This window comes from Elephas maximus, chromosome 27 (genome assembly GCF_024166365.1).
Source record: "Elephas maximus indicus isolate mEleMax1 chromosome 27, mEleMax1 primary haplotype, whole genome shotgun sequence".
NCBI lineage: Eukaryota > Metazoa > Chordata > Mammalia > Proboscidea > Elephantidae > Elephas > Elephas maximus.
In genome coordinates, this window is record NC_064845.1 from 27393622 (window position 1) to 27419549 (window position 25928).

Here is a 25928-nt window from a genome sequence, read left to right on the forward strand (position 1 = left end):
GTGGAAATGTAGCCAAAGGACCCTTGAAATGGGATCCTGAGATGTCTTCCTTTCCTCCTGTCTTCCTGAAAACAAATCCTGAAAAATAAAAAAGAAATCCTTAAACAAGGCATAAGAATGTTCCATAACTAGCCAGGTAAGACCAAGTTCTCAAACAGTGCCCCGCACTTCCCTGTTACATAATTTCTTTCCTCCTCAATAAATACATCAACATTAAGGAAAGGCTGTGACTCTTTCTAGTTCTCCTGAAACACCAAGAAAGAAAACTCTCATTGAATGTCTCCTGTTCTCTTGATCAGTTTCCTGTGAGGTGGCCCAATGTATGGTGGGTTGTACGGCCTTAAAGCTAAAGAAAAAAAAAAAAAATTCTGGTTAATGCCAGAGAGATTACCCAGAGAGATAAAATTCACCATCTCCTGAGGTCATTAAAAACAGTGGGTACGATATCTCAGGAGTCCCTGGGTGGTGCAAACGATTAAGTGCTTGACTGCTAACTGAAAGACTGGCAGTTCAAACCCACTCAGAGGTACCTTGAAAGATAGGCCTGGTGATCTGCTTCAGAAAGGCCACAGTCTTGAAAACCTTGTGGAGAACAGTTTTACTCTGCATATACTGGGTCATCATGAGTCGCAGTTTCACACGACATCCCCGTTAATTGGCCTAATAACATGTTTAGTGCTTCTTTTCTACCTCCTGGTTCCTTGCATAGTGCCTGGGTTCTTAAAAGCTTGCAAGTGGTCATTCAAGGCACAACAATTGGTCTCTATTCGCCTAGAGCAACAGAGGAAGAAGGAGAATAAGGAACAGGAGGAGATATGGAATGAGTTGCTAATTGCCTCCATGAATAACTGGTGGGGAGCTCAGCTGCTAACCAAAAAGGTTGGCAGTTGAAATCTACCAGCCACTCCTTGGAAACCCTATGAGGCAGTTCTACTCTGTCCTACAGGGTTGCTATCAGTCAGAATAGACTTGAGGGCATCAGGGTTTTTTTTTTTGGTTGCCATGAGACCATAAGAACTGGATGGTACCTGGCTACTATGACCAAACATTTTGAGCAAAAAGTCTATAGAAGAATCCTGATCAAAACAGGGTAAATGCAGGAAAAAAAAGTTACCGTCGAGTTGATTCCGACTCATAGTGACCCTATAGGACAGAGTAGAACTGCCCCATATGGTTTCCAAGGACCACCTGGTAGATTTGAACCACAGACCTTTTGGTTAGCAGCAAAGAATTTAAAATTTAAAATGCAGAAAAGAATTTAAAATTCTCATGGAATCCAGAATTTCTGGAGCCATGGAGGCTGAATGAATCCCTGAAACTAATGCTCCGAGATAATCTTTAAACCTTAAACCAAAAAAAATCTCCTGAAGTCTTCCTAAAACTGAACAATAGTCTAGCTTAACTAGTAAAAAAATGTCTGCTTTGAGCATTGTGCTCTTTGAAGGACTATATGGGATCAAAGTAACAAAAGCAACTCAAAAGATTAGATAGGAACTTTAGGGGGCAGTGAGCTTATGTTAATGTGGGAGGAACAACTCAGAAACGAAAAGGAGAGTGAGAAGAGTTACATAACTCAAAGAATGTAATCAATGTTACTGAATTGTGGTGAATGGGTGTATGTTTTGCTGTACATATTCTCAACAACAATATAAAATTTTAAAAATGATATTGTGGTCCCAAGAAGTATGGATGGGGCACAGTGACCATATCACGCATTGTAGATCGGTGTTGTTATAGTCATTCTACTTTTGTAAAAACAAATACACCCTATGCAATAATGGGGGGGAAAACAAGAATGTAACCAATGTCATTAAGTAGTATGTGTGAAACCTGTTGAATTGGAATCACCAAAAATATATTATTTAAAAAATAAATCTCTTTTGTTTTTAAGCACCAAAATTTGAGGTTATTACTACAGCAGAATCTAGCCCATCCTAGCTAACACCCTCTCCCTCCCATGATCTGTGCCATCTGTGCTTTTGATGAGTAAACCTTATATCTCATCCAATGGACGGAAAACAACAGGCTCCATGTGCAAAAAGAAGGCTCCGCTGTTTTGTTTATTTCTTAATGAATTCAGGCTATTTCTTAATGATTAGTGCTTCACCTCTCCTGGAAACAATTTATCCTTTAAGTAATTTATTCTAGATTCTCACCTGAGGACCATATCAAGCTCTATAGTCTTCCTTCTTCCCCTTTCTGAAAAATATACTTCTCTGTCTCTAGTTTTCAGGCATCTCTCTCTTTAATTCCACAAGTCCTAAAAACATAAAAGGGTATTTAGAGGCTTCATTTTCAGGTTCTTACAACCCTAGGACACAATTCATTCAAGTCAAAAACAGAAAGTTTCTCTCTTTTAATCACCCCTTCTGGATTTCATTTCCCTCATTTGGTTACCTCTCACTATTTTGCTTTAACCCAAAGGCTGACAGTTTATGAGCATGGCCAGCCAGAGGAATCCTTTTCTTCAGATGCCTCTTTCATGTCTTTCTACACTGGGCTAGTCTCACTGTCCCCTGTTATTCATCACTGCTTAACACTCATTCAACAAAAATTTACCAAGTGCCTACTATGTTTCCTTGGAAACTCGATGGGGCAGTTCTACTCTGTCCTACAGGGTCACTATGAGTCGGAATCGACTCGACGGCAGTGGGTAGTGGAACTATGTTTTAAGAAAATGCTTGGTGTGGGATATGATCTCTGCCCTCAAGGAAGTTACCTTAAAAAATGTCAAGTAGACACTAGACAAGTGGGTAAGGGCCACAACACAAGGGGTCTGGAATATCCTACATAAGTAGCATAAGAAAGTGCCTAAGAGCATAAACTAAAGACAGACAGTCCTGGGTTTAAATCTAGGTCTCAATTTCCTCATCTGTGCAACCAGGAAAGTAGCAAAGGACTGTTCAAAGAATAAAATCAGACAACACAAGTGTAAAAATGGCATGGCGGGGCATCTGACCTCCTCTAACTTCACATACGAGAAGGAGAATCAAAATCAACAGCCCATGCTGGTTCTTACAAGGCAGGAATCAGACATGCCTCCACCTTTCAACCTTTTTACCAATTATGACACCAACCGTCCCTTCCACGGCACTCTCTACTCCTCTGCTGGGTTTAATAATTTGTTGCAATGACCACAAAGAACTCACAGACAATATTCATAATTATGGAGTTTATTAGGGAAGTAACAGGTTACAATTCAGGTTCAGGAATGCTCAGGATACAGTTCTTTGATCAGGACAGTCTCTTCTCAGTGTCTTTGCAGGCACATCTTTCTCTGGCCCCTTGGCCTCTGCCCTATTCAGGTAAGTGTTACAAAGCTCTTTTAGCTCTGCCGATAAGTAGCCGGAGGCACCCCACTCTGCCAGTAAGCCTCCAGTCCAAAGGTGCTCAACTCTCTTGCTCTGTGGCTTGGGAAGCCCACTTCGCCGTCTCCTGCCAGTCTCCTGGTTCTGCTGCCTCTGCTGCCACCATTTCTCTGCGGCTGTTTCTCACCATCTCTGGTGTCACAGCTCTCTGTCTGTCTCCTGAATCTAGGAGGATCTCAGCACAAGGATCCTGGGTCCAAGGATGCACTCCACTCTTGACTCTTCTTTCCTGGTGGTGTTGAAATCCTCTCTTCCCACCTCCGGGATGGCTCATTTTAAGCCTAGTCAGATGGAAAAACTGACCAATCCCCTCATTAGGGCTGCATACACCTATCTGCATGGTTGTACCCCCACAAGGTGCCATGCGCCTTATTTATATAGTTAGCAAACTTGCCAATCCGTTTGGTGGGTCACAAGCACCTCATTCGCATAGTCTCACCCAGTCATTTGGTAGGAGTTACAAAGACCATGCTACAAGGGCCATATTTATTCACTGCACCACAATAAGTTATGCACTTAGCTATATTTAATGCCACTATTATCATGAAGGTGATGGCCAATAATTGAAAATTTTAACCATGGATGTGACTCTTGAAATTTGTATCTCAGAAATATTAATAATTGAATACACTAACAAGAAAGAACAAAGAGTCAGCCTAAAGTCCAGAACGGCAATTAAGAGGCTGATGCAGTAGTCAATGGTTCAAATAAGAACCTGAACCATAGCAGAAGGGATGAAAGCAGAGGCACGATTTCTAGGATATTAAGACAGAATTAACAGAACTTAGTAATCAAGTGACTATGGGAGGGTGATGGAAGGAGGAGTTAAGAACGACTTTTGAATTTATGACTTCTGGAACTGAGCAGATGATAGCACCATTCACCAACGAGGCAAACACAGAGAGTAACAGAATTTTCGGGGAAAGGAAGACGATAAATTTAATTTCAAGCACACGAAATCTGAAGATGCCATGAAACATTATAAGGGGGTAGTGGCGGTTCTGGGGTAGAATTCTTGCCCTCCATGCAGGAGACCCAGGTTTGATTCCAGGCCAATGCACCTCATGTGCAGCTACCGCCTGTCTGTCAGCGGAGGCTTGTGTGTTGCTATGATGCTGAATACGTTTCAGTGGAGCTTCCCGACTAAGACGGACTAGGAGGAAAAGCCTGCCGATCTGCAACTCATCATGGGGACGGGACGGCACAAGACCAGGCAGCATTTCATTCTGTTGTGGATGAGGTCTCCGTAAGTCAGGGTGGAATGCTAGCAACTTGACTCAATGGCCACTAACAACCATGACTAATGGCCTTTGAGCATCTTTTCATATGCTTATTGCCCATTTGGATAGTTCTTTAATGAAATGTCTAGTCAAGTCCTTTGCCCATTTTTTAACTGAGTTGTTCGTCTTTTTGTTGTTGAGTTGTTGCTGTTGTTCTTGCTGTCAGCTGTTGTTGAGTCTGCCTCTGATTCATGGAGACCCCATGCACAACGGAATAAAATACTGCCTAGTCCTACACCACTCACATGATCGGTTGCAGAATGGACCGCTGTGATCCATGGGGTTTTCATTAGCTGATTTTTCAGAAGATTGCCACCGGCCTTTCTTAGTTCATCTTAGTCTGGAAGCTCCACGGAAACCTATTCGGCATCATATTCAGCAAATCTCCATTGACAGACAGGGGTCTCCCACATCGAGGTTGAGAATTTTACCACTGAGTCACCACAGATAAAACCCAAACCCGTTGCCATCAAGTTGATTCTGACTGACAGCGATTCTATAGGACAAAGTAGAACTGCCCCACAGGGTTTCCAAAGAGTAAGTGGTGGATTCAAACGGCCAGCCTTTTGGTTAGCAGCCTTAGCTCTTAACCACTGTGCCTTAATATATATTCTGGATATTACATGCTTCCCAAATATTTTCTCCCATTCTGTAGGTTGTTTCTTTACTTCCTTGATAAATTTCTCTGATGCACAGAAGCTTTTAATTTTGATGAAGTCCAATTTATCTATTTTATCTTTTAGTGTTCATGCTTTTGGTGTCATATGTAAGAATCCACTGTCAAAAACTAGGCCCTGAAGCATTATCCCTATTCTAAGAGTTTCACGGTTTTAGTTTTTACACTTAGTCATTGATCCATTTTGGTTTAATCTTTATATATGGTATGAGATACGAGTCAAACTTCAATCTTGTGGATAGAGAGATCCAACGGTCCCAGCATCTTTGTTGAAGAGACTGTTTTTTCCCCCACTGAAGGGACTTGGCACCGTAGTTCAACACTAGTTGCCCACAGATACATGCGTTTATTTCTGGACTCCCAATTCTAGCCTGTTGCTCTACATCTCTATCTGTATACTGGTACCAGACTGTTTGGATTACTATAGCTTTATAGTACATTTTGAAATAGAAGTGTGAGTCCTCCTACTTTGTTGTTCTTTTTCAAGATTGCTTTGGCTATTGGGGGCTCTTTGCAATTCCATATGAATTTGAGGATTGGCTTTTTTACTTCTGCAATAAAGACTATTGGCATTTTGATAGGAATCATGTTGAATCTCTAAGTCACTTTGGGTAGTATTTCTATCTTAACAATATTAAGCCTTCCAATCCAAGAAGCGTCTTTCCCTTTATTCAGATCTTCTTTAATTTCTTTCAATGATGTTTTTCTACAGTTTTCAGCGTACACTGTTTTCACCTTTCTGGTTAAATTAATTCCTTGGTATTGTATTATTTAAGATATCATTGAAAATGGAATTGTTTTCTAAATTTCCTTGTCAGATTGTTCATTGCTTTTAGCTAGCAGCTGCGTCCTTAACCATTGCACGATCAGGACTCCTTAAGTCAAGGTAATCCTGATTAATTTTATACAGATTAAAAAAAAAAAATCTGTGAAGTCTCTTCTCTAAATTACCTTCAGTAAGGTTCTCATAAATGTTCCCCACAATTAACTTTCATAGTACCTACCAACAATTTACTCAAACACAGAGTTAGTTCATAGAAACAAATAAACTATTACTTCTATTTCTTTATTGTTGGGTAAATCTGTAGTGTTATCAGTAATTAAAATACTCCTATTGTGCCCCCACTTATACTTTGCAATCTCTTTCATTTAAGGTGTTTACTAAACCTAATCTTGTTTGTCTAATTAAGATTCCCATTAAGATAATGCTTAGGGTCACTATGAGCCAGAATCCAACAGTTTCAGACAATGCTTGTTCCACAATTACTTGCAGTTCACAGTTCAGTATTTTTTATTCATCACTTTCTGAAATTCTTTTCTTTTTCTTCCGGATATAATTATCCACTCATTTGCTCTGCAGGTAACACTTTCTTTAGCCATATGAACTCAAAACGTAACCATCAATTTAAGTTCCGTCATGTATTTTGTATGTTAAAACTATATTCAAGTCTTAAATGAAAGGCCAAAACTTTCCTTCAAAGCCCAATTCAATCGCCTCATCAATGGCAGACTAGCCTAACAAGAGACACAAACTGACGTTCAACAATATCTGAGGGACAACTCTTAGGAGACTATCTGGTTTAAAAACGGTTGTTAAGAGGACCCTTCCACATGTACAGATTACTGAGTTCCTCAAAGAAGTTTGCTCATGTGGGTTGTATCTACTAATGTTTACTGTACTCCAAATTGAAACTAAACATTTTTTAAAACTATTTTTAAATTCATTTCATAATAAAATATCATTTACCTATTAACAGAAATAAATTTTCTGTGAAAATAATTACCTTCAAAAGAATTTTGTGAAAAGAGTAGCACAGTTTCACATTTTTAAAAAACTCTTTAATGTCTCAAAAGAAAAAAGTTGGTGTCTCATAGCCATTTCTTCATTTAATGTGTTGAAATAAATTGTCTTCATTCAAGAACATGCAGAAAATCTGTACTCACAGGAAACAGCCTTTTCAGACTGTGGATATTCTTCTTTGATAGGACATCAAAATTTGACCAATAGAAAACATATTATACAGCTACAGCAATCAAAACGGTCTGGTACTAGTGTAACAACAGAACACGAATCAATGGGATAGAATTGAGAGTCCAGAAATAAATCCACACATCTGTGATCAACTGATTTTGGATAAGGGTGCTAACTAAGTTCCATTCGATACGGAAAGAAAAGTCTCCTCTATGAATGGTGTTAGGAAAATTGAATTTCCACATGCAGAAAAATGAAACAGGATCCATGCCTCACACCATATACAAAAACAAATTCAAAATGGAGTAAGAACCTAAATGTGAAAACTAAAGCCATAACATTGTTAGAAGAAAATGCAGAGGCAATGCTGTTGGGCCTAGTTTTGAACAGTGGATTACCCAAACAATAACAGGAACACAAACAGCAAAAGGTAAAATAGATAAATGGGACCTCATAAAAATTAAAGGTTTCTGTTCATCAAAACACTTTACCAAAAAGTGAAAAGGCAAGCTATCGACTGGGAGAATATCTTCGGAAGCCATATATTTGAGAAGAATCTAAAACCCAAAATACATATAAAGTCTCAACAATCTAACAACAAAAAGACAACCCAATCAAAAAATGGGCAAAGGTCTTGAATAGACATTTCACCAAAAAAGACATTCAAATGGTCAACAAACGCATGAGTAGATACTCAACATCATTAGTCATCAAGAGATGCAAATCAAAATCACAGTGAGGGTGCATTTCACTTCTGTCAGGTTGGTGGCATAATGGCTAAGAGCTCAGCTGCTCACCAAAAGGTCAGCAGTTCGAATCCACCAATTGGTCCTTGGAAACCCTATGAGGTAGTTCTATTTTGTCCTATAGGGCTGCAATGAGTTGGAATCTACTCAAAGGCAACGGGTTTTTGTTTGTTTAGGTTGGCTTAAAAAAAAAAAACCAAAGTAGCAAATATGGGCAGGGCAAGGATGTGGGGAAATTGGAACCTTTATCCATTGCTGGTGGAATGCAAAATGGTAGGACCACTGTGGAAAACAATGTAGCAGTTCCTCAAAACACTATCAGATAACCTGGCAATTCCACCCCTAGGCATATACCACAAAGACTTTAAAACAGAGACTCAAAGAGAGACTTGTACACCAATGTATATTGCAGCACTATTTAGAACAGCCAAAACAACTTAAATGCCCATCAACAGATGAATGTATAAACAAAAATGTGGTGCATACATACAATGGAATACCATTCAGTCAGTAAGAGAAATGAAGTCTTGATACATGCTTTAATATGGATGGAGCTTAAAGACATTATGCTGAGTGAAACAAGTCGATCATAAAAAGATAAATATTGTATGACCTCACTTATAGAAAAAGATAAGAAAAGGCAAAAGCATACAGACCAAAGTTCCTTAGTGGCTACTGGGGCAGGAAGCAGGGGAAAAAAGAGGGTCACTGCTTATAAGGAACCAAGGTTTGGGTTACGGAGATGGAAAAATTATATTCGTTAAAGTCAAAGTTACACAGCCAATTAATGAAACTGCTGTCATTAAGGTGCATACCTGTAAAAAGCTGAATTGGCAAAAGTTGTGCAACAGATATGTTTACAAAAACAGCAAAACAACGACAAAAAGAGAGGAGCTGCTAAGGCTGCTTCTGTACAACCAAATACCTCCTGGGATTTGGTTCCTTGGTTCAGAAGTTTAGGGTCATGGTTTCATGCGACATCCAAGTTAACTGGCCTAATACTGTGTTCAGTGCTTTTGTTCTACCTTCCTGTTTGCTGTGTAGTGGCTGGGGTCTTCAAAGCTTGCAATCTGCCATCCAAGGCACAACAACTGGTAACTATTTGCCAGGAGAAAGAGAAGAAGGAGAGTCAGGCACAGGAGGTGGAAATGGAATGCATGGATAATTGCGCCCATGAACAACTCTCTCATTTGCCAGGCGACCAGAAGAACTGGATGGTGCCTGACTATCACTACTGAACATTTTGATCCAAGATTCTACAGAAGAATTCTGATCAAAAGTGGGAAAAATGCAGAACACAACTTCAAATCTCAGAGACTCCAGACTTTGTGGAGCCATGGGGGATGGACAAACTTCTGAAATCACTACCCTAAGATAACCTTTAAACTTAAAACCAAAAATATCCCCTGAAGTCTTCTTAAAACCAAACAATACTTTAGCTTAACTAGTAAAGAATGCCTTGAGCATTATGTTCTTTGAAGACTTATTTATGTGGGATCAAACTGACAACACGATTCAAAAGATTATGTAGGAGTCTTAGGGTTTATGCTTATGGGGGAGGATTATCTCAGAAAAGGAGGGTGAGAATGCTTACACAATTCAAAGAATGTAATCAGTGTCACTAAATTGTACACGCAGAAAGTGTTGAATTGGTATATATTTTGCTGCATATACTCTCAGCAACAAGAACAACAAAAGACTATTTTAAAGAGGCAAGGAAAAAAAAGAGAACTATTTCATAGACAAAAACATCTAAAAGAATAAAATACCTAGGAATTAATTTAACCAGGGAGGACAAAGACTTTTAACTGAACACCATAAAACATTGCTGAACGAAATTAAACACCTAAATAAATGAAAACACACTCCACGTTCTTAATATTGTTAAAATGTCAATACTACTCAAACCAATCAACAGATTCAATGCAATCCTTACACAAATTCCAACAGTTTCTTGGCAGAAATGGGAAACTCAATCCTTGAATTCATATGAAACTGCAAGGGGCTCCGAATAGCCAAAGCAACCCTGAAAAATAAAAACAAAGAGGACTCAAACTTCTCTATTTCAAAAACTAGTATAAAGCTACAGTAATCAAAACAATTTGGTGCTGGTATAATGACAACTTTTTTTATTTTTTTTTTATAATGACAAAGATATAAAGAAATTAAATAGAATTGGGAGTCCAGAAATAAATTCATTTTCTATGGTCAACTGATTTTTTTACAAGGTGCCAACTGCATTCAATTGGGGAATAGTTTTTAATAAATGGTGCTGAGAAAAAGATTGCAAAAGAATGACATTGGACCCATACCACACACCATGTATGAAAATTAACTCAAAATAGATCAATGATCTAAATGTCAGAACTAAAAGCTTAAAATGCTAAGAATAAAACATGCTTTGGGATCCAGTTTCCGACAGTGGATTCTAAGATATAACACCAAAAGCATTCGTAACAAAAGATAAAACAGATAAATCCAGTTCTCCAAATGTAAAAACTTCCAAAGGATTTTATCAAGGAAGTTAAGAAACAACCTACAGAATCCGAGAAAATATTTAGGAACCATGTATCTGATAAGGGTTTAGTACCCAGAATATTAAAAAAAAAAACAAAACCCTACAACTTAACAACAAAAAACAAACCACCAAATTTAAAAATGGGCAAAGGATTTGAACAGACATTTCTCTAAAGAACATACAGTCAATAAGCACATAAAAAGACGCTCAACACAAGGGAGAATAAAGGAAACCAAAGACACAAGGGAAAGATTAACTCAAAGAACTAATGGAACACAACTACCACAGCCTCCACCAGACTAAGTCCAGCACAACTAGATGGTACCCACCTACCATCACCAACTGCTCTGACAGGGATCACAACAGAGGGTTCCAGACAGAGTTGGAGAGAAATGCAGAACAAAATTCTAACTCACAAAAAAAGACCAGACTTATTGGCCTGACAGAGACTGGAGAAACCCCTAGAGTATGGCCACAGACACACTTTTAGCTCAGTAATGAAGTCATCATTCCTGAGGTTCACCCATCAGCCAAAGATTAAACAAGCCCATAAAACAAAAGGAGACTTAACAGGGCACACCACCCCAGGGGCAAGGACAAGAAGGCAGCAGGGGACAGGAAAGCTGGTAATGGGGAACCCAAGACTGAGAAGGGGAGAGTGTTGACATGTCATGGGGTTGGCAACCAATGTCACAGAACAGTATGTGTATTAAATGTTAAATGAGAAACTAGTTCGCTCTGTAAATCTTCACCTAAAGTACAATAAACAAAAAAATATTTTAACTTAAGGGAAAAAAAGATGCTTGACACGTCATTAATCATTAGGGAAACGCAAATCAAAACCACAATACCACTTCACTCTCACTAGGATAACTATTACCAGAAAAATGGAAGATAAGAAGTGTTGGCAAAGATATGGAAAAATTGGAACCCTAATCAATTGTTGGTGGGAATGTAAAATGGTGTAGTTGCTGTGGAAAACTTTGGTGGTTCCTCATAAAGTTAAACAGAATTACCATATGACTCCGCCGTTGCACTGTTAGGTATATACCTACCCAAAAGACTTGAAAGCAGGGTGTGATCATTATGGTTGTGTTTCAAATTGATTGGGCCGTGACTTTCAGTGGTTTGGCAGTCGTATAATGATGTAATCACTTCCATGATAAGATCTGATGTAATGTAATCATCTCAATGATGGGATCTGCTGTGAGTCGCCAATCAGTTGAAAGGGAGTTTCCTTGGGGGTGTGGCCTGTAACCAATATAGGTAGACTTTCTGGCAAGGGTCATGGACTTTTGCTCATTCTGGACTCTGCAGGTGGCTCCTGTTTGTCTGACCTCCAGTTGTTGGGACTTGAGCTAGCAGCTTACCTGCCGTCTTGCCTGCCCATTTTGGGTTCCCCAGCCCTGCCGCTATGTGATTCATGAGAAGTCTCCAGCCTAATCCACGGATTTAGGATGTTCCAGCCTCTACGACCACATCAGCCATTTCCTTCACACAAATCTCTCTCTATATGTACTTATCCGCTTTACTGGATTTGCTTCTCTAGAACACCCAGCCTAAGACTCAGGGTCTTAGTTTCCTGCTTACCAATGTTCACTGGAGCATTATTATTGTTGTTGTTGTTGTTAAATGCCATCGAGTTGGTTCCAACTAATGGTGACCCTATGGAAAACAGAACGAAAAATTGTGTAGTCCTGTGCCATTCTAACAATTGTTGCTATGTTTGAGCCCATTGTTGCAGCCACTGTGTCAATCCACCTCGTTGAGGGTCTTTCACTGACCCTCCATCCACCTTACCAAGCGTGATGTCCTTCTCCAGGGACTGATCCTTCCTGAGAACATATCCAAAGCATGAGAGAAGTCTTGCCATCCTTGCTTCCAAGGAGAACTCTGGTTGTACTTCTTCCGTGAGAGATTTGTTCGTTCCTCTGGCAGTCCATGGTATACTCAATATTCTTCACCAACACCATTAATTCAAAGGCATTGATTCTTCTTCAGTCTTCCATATTCACTGTTCAGCTTTCGCATGCAGATGCAATTTAAAACACCATGGCTTGGGTCAGACCCACCTTAGTCTATAAGGTGACATCTTTGCTTTTTAACACTTTAAAAAGGTCTTTTGCAGCAGATTTACTCAACGTGTCCTTTGATTTCCTGACTGCTGCTTCCATGGGTGTTGATTATGGATCCAGTAAAATGAAATCCTTGACAACTTCAATTGTTTCTCTGTTTATGATGATGCTGCTTACTGGCCCAGTTGTGAGGATTTTTGTTTTCTTTATGTTGAGGTATAATCCATACTGAAGACTGTAGTCTTTGATCTTCATCAGTAAGTGCTTCAAGTCTTCTTCACTTTCGGCAAGCAAGGTTTTGTCATTTGCATATTGCAGATTGTTTAACTAGTCTTCCTCCAATCCTGTTGCCTCATTCTTCTTAATATGGTCCATCTTTTTGGATTATTTCCTCAGCATACAGATTGAATAAATATGGTGAAAGCATACAACCCTGACACACACCTTTCCTGACTTTGAACAACGCGGTATCCCCTTGTTCAGTTCCAACGACTGCCTCTTTATCTATGTACGGATTCCTCGCAAGCACAATTAAGTGTTCTGGAATCCCCATTCTTGGCAATCATCCATAATTTGTTATAATCCACACAGTCAAATGCCTCTGCTCAGTGAATGTAAAACAGAGGTAAACATCTTTCTGGTTATCTCTGACTTCAACCAAGATTCATCTGCCATCAGCAATGATATCCCTCTTTCCACCTCGTCTTCTGAATCTGGCTTGAATTTCTGGCAGTTCCCTGTTGATATACTGCTGCAGCTCATTCTAAATGATTTTCAGCAAAATTTTACTTGCGTGTGATATTAATAATACTGTTGGATAATTTCTGCATTCAGTTGGATCACCTTTATTTGGAAGGAGCACAAATACCGATCTCTTCCAGTTGGCTGGCCAAGAAGCTGTCTTCCAAAATTTCTTGGCATAGACAAGTGAGCACTTGCAGCACTGCATCTGTTTGTTGAAACATCTCAACTGGTAGTCCATCAATTCCTGGAGCCTTGTTTTTCTGCCAATACCTTCAGTGCAGCTTGAGCCTCTTCCTTCAGTACCATCGGTTCTGTTGACCAATTCTTTTTGGTACAGTGACTCTGTGTATTCCTTCCATTGTCTTTTGATGCTTCCTGTGTTACCTAATATGTTCCTTGTAGAAGAAGCCTTCAGTATGGCATCTCCAGGCTTGAATTTTTTCTTCAGATCTTTCAGCTTGAGAAACATCCGGCATGTTCTTCCCTTTTGGTTTCCTAACTCCAGGTTACTTTACTTTGTCTTCTGGAGCCACCCTTTGAAATCTTCTGTGCGGCTCTTTTACTTCATCACTTCTTCCATTTGCTTTAGATACCTGATGTTCAAGAGCAAGTTTCAGAGTCTCTTTTAACATCCATTTTGGTCTTTTCTTTCTTTCTTGTTGTTTTAATGACCTCTTGCTTTTTTCACGTATGATGTCCTTGATGTCATTCCACAACTTGTCTGGTCATTAGTGTTCAATGTGTCAAATCTATTCTTGAGATGGTCTCTAAATTCAGGTGGGATATATTCAAGTCTGTACTTTGGCTCTCTTGGACTTGTTCTTATTTTCTTCAGCTTCAACTTGAACTTATATATGAACAGTTGATCGTCTGTTCTGCAGTCAGCCCTTGGTCTTGTTCTAACTGATGATACTGAGCTTCTCCATCATCTCTTTACACAGATGTAGTTGATTTGATTCCTGTGTATTCCATCTGGTGAGGCCCGGGTGTATAATCGCCACTTATGTCATTCAAAAAAGATACTTGCAATGAAAAAGTCATTGGTCTCGCAAAATTCTATCCTGCCATCTCCAGGGTCGTTTCTATCACCGAGGCCATATTTTCCAACAACCAATCCTTCTTTGTTTCCACCTTTTGCATTCCAATCACCAGTAATTATCGATGCATCCTGATTGCATGTTCAATCAATTGGAGACTGCAGAAGTTGGTAAAAAATCTTTAATTTCTTCGTCTTTGACCTTAGTGGTTGGTGCGTAAATTTGAAAAGTAGGTCACATTAACTGATCTTCCTTGCAGGCGTATGGATATTATCCTATCACCCACAGCATTGTACTTCAGGATAGATCCTGAAACGTTTTTTGATGATGAATGCAATGCTATTCCTCTTCAGGTTGTTGCTGCTGGCATAGCAGACCATACGACTGTCCGATTCAAAATGGCCAATACCAGTCCTTTTCAGCTCACTAATGCCTAGGACATTGATGCTTACGTGTTCTATTTTTTTTTTTTTATGATTTCCAATTTTCCTAGATTCATACTTTGTACATTCCAGGTTCCAATTATTAATGGATGTTCGCAGCTGTTTCTTCTCATTTTGAGTCGTGCCACATCAGGAAATGAAGGTTCTAAAAGCTTGACTCGATCCACATCATTAAGTTAACTCTACTCTGAGGAGGCAGCTCATCTTCTGGGACAGTCTCTGACAATGTTCCACTGCTATCCATAAGGTTTTCACTGGCTAATTCTTTTCAGAAATAGACCACTACGTCCTTCTTCCTAGTCTGTCTCAGTCTGGAAGCTCCACTAAAACCTGTCTGCCATCGGTGACCCTGCTGGTATCTGAATACCAGTGGCAGAGCTTCCAGCATGACAGCAACATGCAAGCCCCCACAGTACGACAAAATGACAGACACGTGGGGGAAGCATTATTAACAACTGCCAAAAAGTGGAAACAACCTAAGTATCCATCAACAGATGAATGGATAAAATGTGGGAAATCCATACAATGCAGTAATTCAGCCATGAAGAAATATGAAGTTCTGATACATGTTAAAACATGGATGAACCTTGAAAAGATTATACTGAGTGAACTAAGTCAGACACCACTGGACAATATTGTATGACCCACCTATATAAAATACCTAGAACAGGCAAATGCATAGAGATCAATGTTTATTAGAGCTTACTAAGGGCAGGTGGGAGGGGAAAATGGAAAGTTATTCCTTAAGGAGTACGGAGTTTCTGTTAAGGATGATAACAAAAAAATTTGGAAATGGATAGGGATGACAACTGCACAGTATGGTGAATGTAATAAATGTCACTGAATTGTATACATACAAATGGTTGAAATGCCAAATGTTTTGTTATACGTATTTTACCACACACACATACAAAATCCATTTGTCTAACGTGCTCTTTGAATGGGATCTTTACCTACGTGTGATTTCGTAACGCCATCTGGAAAATGTTGGTTTACCGAGTTATTCAGTTCTTCCAAATGTTGACACAGTTCATTATATAATATCACTATTACTATCATTATTACCACAAATATCTTTACTAGAATGCTATCAAGCTCAAGGTGGCCCATACAGATTTCCCCAAATTCTAATTTTTGCCTGAAAGCTCCAATTTTATTAGTAACAAGTTCATTTTGTTCATTTTCAAAGAAATGTTTGTCAAATACCCAAGTCTGAATAACCATGGTTTTTCAGTTGTTCTTTCAATTAAAGAAGATATTACATGAAAATGGGGAGGAGGGTAGCTGAGCTAGCAACTCAATCACACAAATTCTTTTCCTCTGCAGCACATACCCATTTTATCACACAGATACTCTAGAGCCAAGTAGAGTAAAATTTAATTTGTACTGAAAAAGAATCTGAAGGAAAAATGAGGTTTTTTTTTTTTAACTGTATGACGTGAAGTATTCATGACAGAGAAGAATACACACTACTAGACAATTCAGTGCCACTGCCTTGATTTCCTGCTAAGGTATCAGCTGTTTTACTCAGCATTGCTTTTGTATCTTTCATCCAAACATCAAAGAGAAAAGGGCATATAATATTTTAGTATTAATATGAACAGGTTTTACTCCTAAGGGTTCAAGGACTACACTTTGAAAACTACTGACTTACATATACAAACAAGTCTTTAAAATGTAAGATATGTGCATATTTAAATTAAAACTAAAAAGCCTATTGCCAGTGGAGACCATTTCGACTCATAGTGACCCTATAAGATAGAGTAAAACTGTCCCATCAGGTTTTCAAGGCTGTAGTCTTTTTTCTTAGTCTTTACAAAAGCAGACTACCACATCCTTCTCCCGCAGAGGGGCTGGGTTTGAAATGCTGACCTCTTGGTTAGCAGCTGATCGCTTAACCACTGACCACAAGGGATCTAAAACGTCTCCAGACGTCAAAATGTCCCCCAGAAGCAAAATCCTAACCTACCCAACATTGAGAAGTAGTGTTTTGAAGGAAAACCATCTAAGAAGTCTAACCTTGACTGTTTTTTTTTTTTACAAAAAAAAAAAAAAAAAAGGAATAAACTCAATTTTAGGTCTATCTTCCCACCTTTCCTAAACTTAATTATTTGATGATGGAATGCAATTGTCCATTCTGAGTTCCACCTACAAACAACACCTGAATAACATTACCAAATTAAACTTTTCCTACTAGGGAAATGAGATTACCAATTTCAAGAGTGATATCTTCTATATCTTAACGCAGATTAGAGAGGGAAGATAGACCAAGGTTTCTCAACCATGGGAGTGCACATCAAAATAACCTGAGGTGCTTTTTTAATATATGTCAGGATACCATGTAAGCCACACCAGATCAGAATTCATTCAGCAATGACTTGAGTGTCCACTATACACAAAGCACTATAATAAGTGATAGGGATTGTCTCAGACATCTAGTGCTGCCGTAACAGAAATACCACAAGTGCACGGGTTTAACAAAAAGAAATTCATTCTCTCACTGTCTAGTAGGCTAAAAGTCTAAATTCAGGGCGCTAGATCCAGAGGAAGGCTTTCTCTCTCTGTCAGCTCTGGAGGAAGGTCCTTGTCATCAGTCTTTCCCTGGTCTGGGAGCATCTCACACAGGAACCTTGGGTCCAAAGGACAAGCTCTGCTCCTGGCACTGCTTTCTTGGTGGTAGGAGGTCCCCAACTCTCTGCTTACCTCCCTTTCATCTCTTCAGAGATGAAAGGTGGTGCAGGCCACATCCCTGGGGAACTTCCTTTATACTGGATCAGGGATGTGACCTGGTAAGGGTGTTAAAATCCCACCCTAATCCTCTTTAACATAAAATTACAATCACAAAATGGAGGACAACCACACAATACTGGAATCATGGCCTAACCAAGTAAACACACACATTTTTGAGGGGGACATAATTCAATCCATGACAGGGATACAGCAATATATAAAAGACACATGGTCCCTGTCCTCTTAAAGTTCACACTCCAGTACAGGGAGACACCATAAACATGTAGACAAATAAACAGGATTACCTCAGTCTATTAAAAAAACAAAACACGAGGGAAAGTTTAGTCCAAAGGACGAATGGACCACAACTACCACAATCTCTGCCAGGCTGAGCCCAGAACAACTAGATGGTGCCTGGCTTCCACCACCAACTGCTCTGATAGGAATCACAATACAGGGTCCTTGGACAGAGCAGGAGAAAAATGTAGAACAAAATTCAAATTCAAACATACAAAAAAACACCAGACTTGCTGGTCTGACAGAACCTTGAGAAACCACAAGCCTATGGCCCCCGGATACCCTTTTAACTCAGTACAAAAGTACTCCAGAGGCTCCCTCTTAGGCCAAAGATGAGACAAGTCTATATGGCAGACAATAACACACCTGAGGGACTGGCTGCATAATTTAACCATGTTTATGAGACTAAATGAACACACCAGCCCAAAAGCAAAGATAAAGAAAGCAGGAAGGGACAGGCAAGCGAACAAATGGAAACAGGGAACCCGGCGTGAAGGGGAGAGTGTTGACACATCAAAGCGTTGGCACCCAATGTCCTAAAACAATTTGTCTATTAATTCTTTAATGAGAAACTAATTTGCTCTGTAAACTTTCACCTAAAACATAACTAAAAAAAAAAAAGGCAAATAGAAAAAACTATAATGGGACCAATTTCACTACATTCTCACCAATATCAGTAAAGATATTATCAAAGTACTCAATGTTCTAAGTGAAAGTTGTATTTTTGTATTTAGAAAGGCCATGACATAATCATGTCCATACATTCAAAATTACTTGTTCTATGTTTGGTGGTGGGCAAAACTATGGCTCCTACTCTTTGGGAAATTTTAAGCTCAAGACTAAATAGGTAAATTCTCTCACCGTTTCAATTTTAACTTACATCAGTTCAATGAAAACAATGTTAAATTCCTGAAAACAGTAGAATTTAATGGTTTTATGAATAAGCGGGGAAAAGAGCACCTGTACTCCCGAAGGCAACTTTGGGCAATAACTAAGGGTGATCCAAAGCAAGGTATTCCCCAGAAATTACTCAAAAGAAAAAAGCATTCCTTGGCAAGCTGACAATCACAAGGATTGTTTACAAAGGAATCAGGCAGGGTTCTGCATTTTGTACTTCTGTGAAGAACTGGTAGCAAAAATTTGAAGGCAGTCAATTTACTGCTCTTAAATTTCTTCTAAGAAGCAAGTACAAAGCCTCTTACCTAGCTTACCTATGGTTTAAAAAAAAAAAAAAAAAAAAAAGCTGTGGGTTCCAGGGAAGTAAAAGGCCAAACACTTCCCTGTTATGTCAACTACTAAAAGGCACTGCTATTATCAGCCCAGCCTTCCTTGAACAGTCAAAAATAAATAAGATGCCAGAGGATGTTTAGGCTTTCAGTACACACCCCACTCCATACACACAAACAATAAGCAATCTGTTCAGCCTGTAACAAACCAAAACACCAGTTGCTGTCCAGTCAATTCCAACTCATGGCAACCCCACGTATGTCAGAGCAGAGCTGTGCTCCACAGGGTTATCGACGGCTTTTTTTTTGTAAGAAGATTGTCAGGCCTTTCTTCCAAAGCACCTCTGGGTGGACTCCAACCTCCAATCTTTCCGTTAGGAGCTGAGCACGTTAACCATTTGCACCAGCCGGGGTCTCCTTTAATAGTGGTTTTCTCAAACTGTTGCTGCACAAACCTCACAGAGAGCTCTCATGATTCCCTCTCCATATACTATACATCACTCTGTCACAAATTTGTAAATATTTCGTGCTTGCAATGAAGTAGCTTTTTGGATACAAACAGCTTTTAACTGCCCAAAAGAATGAAGGACCAATTCCAGAGAAAAAGGCAGATTCACCTTCCTCTTTGAACCTGTGATTTGTCACTGCCATCTCTAAGCATTCAGAGCCCAGTCTTTGCAAAGTCGGTTCCTAAAGGCTCAAATTGAACAACAAAACTCTAAATAAACGTTTCCAATGGCTACCACCCCACAGCTGTAAGAATAAATTTCAAGCCCCTTAGTTTAGAATTGCCCCTATATACTCTTCCTCCCCCAGTCTCAGCTCCTGCCATCCCTCCTCAGTCCTCATCAACTAACACCATGTATAAAATCATCAGGCACATAATCCTCAGGTGACAAGATGGGAGGATAAAGATGAGAGTCAGAGACTGTCTCTGCGCTGCGCCACAAGGCCCTCTCCCAGACCTTATCTGAAGTCTTTCTTTGCTTGTATTCTTTCTTATTATAACAAATGGGTAAATGTAGGTACAAGTAAAGGAGCCCTAGTGGCACAATGGTTAAGCTCTCTGCTGCTAACCAGTGGTTTGAGCCCACCCAGTGGTTCCGCAGGAGAAAAGACCTGGCAATCTGCTCCCATAAAGATTATGGCCTAGGAAACCCTATAGGGCAGTTATACTCTGTCAAAAGGGTTGCTCTGAGTTGGAATCAACTCAGCAGCACACAACAACAACAAATTAAAAAGTTTCTGTGAATTTTGTAAGCAGTTATAGAGAATTAGCAAACCCAGGGGGCAATAAGCCAGCAGGGGCTAGCAGGACAGAGATTTGTGACGACCCAGGTCTGGGCATCTGGGTGACAGAGAAAGGTTACACAGGCTAGTCCTAGGGGACGAGAGAGAGAGAGAGAGAGAGGGGCCAGCTGGTCTGAAGTGATGGGAGTTGTGCAGACTTCTGAGCCTACGGCTGGTACCCAATGACCTGGCCCTAGGTGGCCAGGGATGAGGTCTAGTTTAACTCTGGGTGGTCAGGGTAAGAGAGACAAAGTGCCATGTAAGTGGTGACAAGGAAATGACAAAGGTGAGGTTTGCCCACCTTGCCCCTTTAGCAGTGCATACACTTTGAAAAACACTGCTCTAACCAGGACTGTGCAAATCAAAAGGTCAAGGCTTCTCCAGAGGTCAGTTTGTGGCCAAACTGAACCGAGCGACTAAGTGAAGTAGGCTTAATACAGCAAAGCTCAGGTTCACTGCAAGAACCAAGAATGAAAGAAACTGTGGTCAGAGAAAAGAAATTTCAAGTTCAGAACTGCGGCTCCAAGGAGCAAAGAGAGGCACAAGGTGAGCAGGTAAGGAGCTCATTTGACATTAATTGAATCTCTAAGCCTTAAAAAAAAAAAAAATTAATTGAATCTGTAAGCCTTAGAAGGTGAAATATTGTCAGTAAGGAGAAAATACAAACGAGTTAATTACGAACATTTAAAAAGCAACAGTTCAACAGCCAATACATAGGTGGTTCTAAAGCCAATAACTTACCAAACCTGAAACTTGAGGCTGTCGAGTCGATTCTGACTCATAACGACCCAACAGGACAGAGCACAACTGCCCCACAGCGTTTCCTAGGAGTGGCTGGTAGATTCAAACTGCTGACCTTTTGGTTAGCAGCTGGGTTCTTAAACACTATGGCACCAGGACTCCAGTAATTCATGAGAACATGCAAAATAGTCTCCGTAGTGATCAACTCTAACAGTCAAACCGTCAGAGCAGCTAAATTTAAGTGAAGGTGATATACAGAAATTCAGTTTTATGATAAAAGATAAGCTAAAAGATAACTTATTCTATTAAAGGACTTCATATTTTAAATCATTTACAGTAAGTTTCTTTAAAATAACAAGTTCATCCATTGTTAAGTGAGTAGATTCGCCGTTACTGAACATATACACAATCACACAGAAACATTTCTATAGGACATACGGCCCATATTTCATTTTCCCCCTTGACTAGCTTCTCTATTAGGAAATACTCTAACCAGGTTCTCTCTCAGTGTCCCTGCTATAAGATCACATGAAAATGTCTGCAAGGTCACATAGCTCCTTGGCCTCGTTTACTCAAGTCTCTCGATCCCAGACATCTTCCCTATTTGAATCCTGCAGGCTCTCACAGACACGCTAGTTTCTAACTACTTGCTCGTACCTCGGATTAGGCTAATTATCTGTCTTGCCTAACTAATATTACACTTGCTACTTGGATCTAGTCACCTGGTTTCAACCCTACTGACGCTGCAGTCGCTTACATACCCTTTAAAAGCCAACTGTTGTTAACAAACAAGTCCAACAAACTCCAAGAACATGCCACGCCTATTTCTCCAGGTTGTGGCTCTCACTTGCTCAACCTTTTATAGTTCTCCTGGGAACACTTTCCACACGCTGGTAAAGATCCAGTTTGACACTGCAACCACACACTGCCTAGCGTGTAAGCTTTCAAAACTGGGGGAAATCCTTAAGTATTTAGAGAACTATGCAATATAGAAGACTCTTGTTTATTCATATACAAATGCACCCGTCTACACACACACATGCATGCATACACACACACACACACACACACACAGCTACTAACCTTAAGGGTGGAGGTTCAGACCCACCCAGTGGCACTACGGAAGAAAAACCTGGCAATCTGCTTCCATAAAGACTAAAAAAAAAAAATAAGGGTGGAGGTTCGGACCCACCCAGTGGCACTACGGAAGAAAAACCTGGAGATCTGCTTCCATAAAGACTACATCCGAGAAAATCCTACAGGGTGCAGTTCTACTCTACACACATGGAGTCGTCATGTCAGAATCAACTGGACAGCCATGGGTTTGTCGAGACAGATAGATAGATCTTTCCAAGTCCTGTTTGATTAATTGTGTGATTTTACCCTATGGAACTTACACAGATTTCGCATACCATGTTTATGAAGAAAGTAGGTTCTTTCTGACTTCCACCATTCCCAATCCAAAATTTCCCTACAAAGGAAGAGGGAAAGAGTAAATATCATCAATAAGGTTTTCTTTACATTTTTTTCTTTGTTAATTGCAGGCAACATTTAACAATATAATCTGCATCAAGACTAAAATTTATAGTTCTCTTAAATAATTTTCTTAGTGATGGAGATTAAGAAAAGGCACATATTCGGCACACCCCACGGAACACAAATCTACCAAACATGTCCTTGTGGTTTTTGATCTTCTAAAGGGAATCCACCAAGCGCTCCTTGGAAACTCTGTCCTATAAGGTCACTAGGAGTTGGAATCGATTCAATGGAAGCAGGTTTGGTTTTTTTTTTTTCGTTTAAAGGGATATTTTAAAGAGGTTATGTATGACTCCTGTCCAACGAGTACAAAAGAGAACAATATTACAAAAGGGATATAAACATCGAGAAGGACTCCACCCACTCCACCTTGGGTTCAATTAGCCACTTCTCCCTTGGCGCTCCAAAGTACAGGTAAGACACTTGCCCTTATCTGAGTCCACCTTATTCCATACCAGAAGGCAGACCCTTTGTTTTATATATAGATGTATCTCCAGCATCAAAGACCAGGAGGCAGTAAGCATGCAAATGTTTGTCATTTAATAAAATTATCAGGATGTTAACAAAACCATTTCCATTAAAATTATTACAGAAAAAACACAATATTTACCTGCAGTCCCTGTAAGTCAACAACTGAAGACTATTGTCATCAGGTGCCATCGAGTTAGTTCCAACTCACAGCGACCCTATGTACAACAGAATGAAATACTGTCCAGTAATGTGCCATCCTCACAACCCTTGCTATGTTTAAGCCCACTGTTGTAGCCACTGTGCCTGTCGATCTTGTTGAGGGTCTTCTTTTTTGCTGACACTCTACTTTACCAAGCATGATATCCTTCTCTAGGGACTGGTCCTTCCTGATAACATGCCAGAAGTACACGATCTCACCATCCTCGCTTCTAGGGAGCATTCTGGCTGCTACTTCTTCCAAGACATATTTGTCTGCTCTTCTGTCAGTTCACGGTATATTAAATATTCTTCGTCAACACCGTACTTCAAAGGCATCAATTCTTTCTCAGCCTTCCTTATTCATTGTCCAGTTTTCACATGTATATGAGGCAAATGAAAATACCATGGCTTGGGTCAGGTGCACCTTAGTCCCCAAAGTGACATCTTTGTTTTTTAATAATTTAAAGAGGTCTTTGCAGCAGATTTGCCTAATGCAATATGTTGTTTGAAACTGAAGACTACCCTACCATATAAATGAGTTTAAAAATACAAATGGCATAGACAAAGGGCCATGGTTCCCAAACTCTGATCCTTCAATAGTAATCTAAGAAACCATACTGGCTAATGTAACAATGGATGGTATAATACGTAAATTCCAAAACTGTGGCATAACACAATAGTTTATTTTTAATCCCTGCATACAGAAAGACCAAAATCAGTGTTAATGATCAGTTTGAGGAGGGTGGAGACGACGCAGGCTGACAGATGCTCAGCTCTATTTGACCCCTCGTTTCCAATGTTGCTCTGTCATACCTACAACTGCCAGATAGCAGGTGGGGAAGAGAGAGGATCGATCAAGGGGGCTTCATATTTGCAGTGGATAAAGTGACACTCAACACTTCTGCTTAATTTCCTATGGAAAGATCCCAATCATATGGCCATCCCCAACAGCAAAGGGACTAGTAAATATAGGTTAGCTGGCATCAGGGATACAAAGAAACAAGCTTGGTAAAGAGCAAGTCTTTATCACAGAAGTTTTTAAAAAATACAGATTCTAAGGTATCATCCCAGGTGATTCTCATTCAGTAGGTCTACCAGGACCCAAAGAACCTGCATTTAATCTCACCAAGTGACTCTGATATATGTCCAAGTTAGGAAACACTGGCTTAGGTAGTAAAGACCATGAGGCAAATGGGAAAAGCAAAACAAAAAAATTTCATGTTAAAGTTTAAAACAATGTACTAGATAAAAGGAAAACTAGAGGCTAACGAAAAATTGAGCTAATTCTTCCCTACTTTGGCCTGTAACAGCAGCCTCTCGTAGCTTTCTTCCTACCTCTTGTAGCTTCATTTCAGGTTTCCTTTCCTCTATTCATCCTATAGTCTCCATTACACTCTCATTGACCACGAGCTCTGCTCATTCCTTGAGTGACCTCATTCACATTAATTATCACCTAAAACATTTTTCTCTGAATCCAGCCTCACATTTAACTGCCTAGGATTCCCAAGGTGGTGCAGACGCTGAAAACACTCGAATACTAACCGAAAGGTTGACAGTTTGAACTCACCCAGATGTGCCTTGGATGACAGGCCTGATGACCGGCTTATGAAATACGACAGCCTTGAAAACCCAGTTCTACTTTGCACACATGGAGTCGCCATGAGTCGGAATCAACTTGATGGCAACTAACAACAACTATAACACTTCTCCAATGTAGATGTCCTGCTAGTACCCCAACATATCCAAATATGAATTCATCTTCCTGCCAAACCAGTTCCCTCTGTTTGTTCCCTAACCACCTAGGCCGCCTAGTTAAAACCATAGGAATCATGGAGGTACTGTCCTGCTCCTTCAGCCTCTATAATCCAGTTACCAAGTACTATCCACTTTTGACTTCCTAAAAATCTACGATCTATCCCCACTTAAAAAACAAAAAACCAACATTGTCATCGAGTTAATTCTGACTCAGCAACCCTATAGGACAGAGTAGAGCTTCCCCACAGTGTTTCCAAGGAGCAGCTGGTGGATTTGAACTGCCAACCTTTTGGTTAGGAGCCACGGCTCACTGTAGCTCTTAGTCACTGTGCCACCAGAGCTCCACTGCCACTGTCTTATTTCAGGCTTTCTTTTCTTTTCAAATGATAGAACTACCAGTTCCCCAACCTCCAGCTTCATTTTCAACATCAATCTATGTATTCTACACCAGCTCTCCTTCCTCACGATTTGTTCAAGATTCACATCTGACACTGATTTCCTGCTTCAGATCTTTCAGTGGCTTACTACTACTTTCAGAATAAAGTTCTAACTCCTTAGAACTTAGCTCACAGAATCTTCGTGATACGGCCCCTGCATATCTCCAAGAGGGTCCTCTGTTGACACGCCAGGTCCTCTGTGTTAGAGCCATTGTTACCCCAGACATTTCTCCAAACATATTCTCGTATCCTTTGGAGTCTGGAATAGCACTCAATGTACAGTAAATGAATCAATCAAATGAATGCATGAATAAAGTCGTGCTGAATTTGGAATGGCAGACTGGTAGCTAATTGGAACCATCAAATAAGCAAATGTCAGAGAGATTAG

The 25928-nt window shown here is 39.9% G+C and overlaps 1 long non-coding RNA gene across 1 annotated transcript; it reads right to left on the bottom strand.

Moving 5' to 3' along the window:
* On the bottom strand, nt 1–23272 carry LOC126068362 (uncharacterized). The gene is made up of 4 exons (XR_007515640.1): nt 22556–23272; nt 9979–10068; nt 2157–2260; nt 1–346 (listed from the first exon to the last, which is right to left on the bottom strand). It is a non-coding gene; the product is annotated as an uncharacterized LOC126068362 (long non-coding RNA).
* Between the last annotated feature and the right edge of the window lie 2656 nt (nt 23273–25928).